This window comes from Theropithecus gelada, chromosome 10, assembly GCF_003255815.1.
Source record: "Theropithecus gelada isolate Dixy chromosome 10, Tgel_1.0, whole genome shotgun sequence".
Classification (NCBI taxonomy): domain Eukaryota; kingdom Metazoa; phylum Chordata; class Mammalia; order Primates; family Cercopithecidae; genus Theropithecus; species Theropithecus gelada.
Window position 1 is genome coordinate 50,673,273 of NC_037678.1, and position 370 is coordinate 50,673,642.

At 48.9% G+C, this 370-nt stretch overlaps 1 non-coding gene across 1 annotated transcript; it reads right to left on the bottom strand.

The window, feature by feature from the left end:
* Positions 1-308: 308 nt before the first annotated feature.
* Positions 309-370, bottom strand: LOC112633867. The gene has a single exon (XR_003121629.1). It is a non-coding gene; the product is annotated as a U7 small nuclear RNA (small nuclear RNA).

Sequence of the window (370 nt, forward strand, 5' to 3'; positions counted from 1 at the left end):
CAGAGTCTCACCCTGTTGCCCAGGCTGGAGTGCAATGGTGCGATCTCAGCTTATTGCAACCTCTGCCTCCCAGGTTCAAGCAATTCTCCTGTCTCAGCCTCCTGAGTAGCTGGGACTATAGGTGCCCGTCACCACACCCTGCTAATTTTTGTATTTTTAGTAGAGACAGGGTTTCACCGCGTTGGCCAGGATGGTCTCAAACTCCTGACCTCAAGTGATCCGCCCGCCTCAGCCTCCCAAAGTGCTGGGATTGCAGGCATGAGACTTAAGATATATTTTATTTTAATTTTTATTATTTTAAGCGTGAGAGGGGCTTTCCGGCAAAAACCGGAAAGCCTGCTAGACAAATTCTGAAAGAGCTGTGACACTG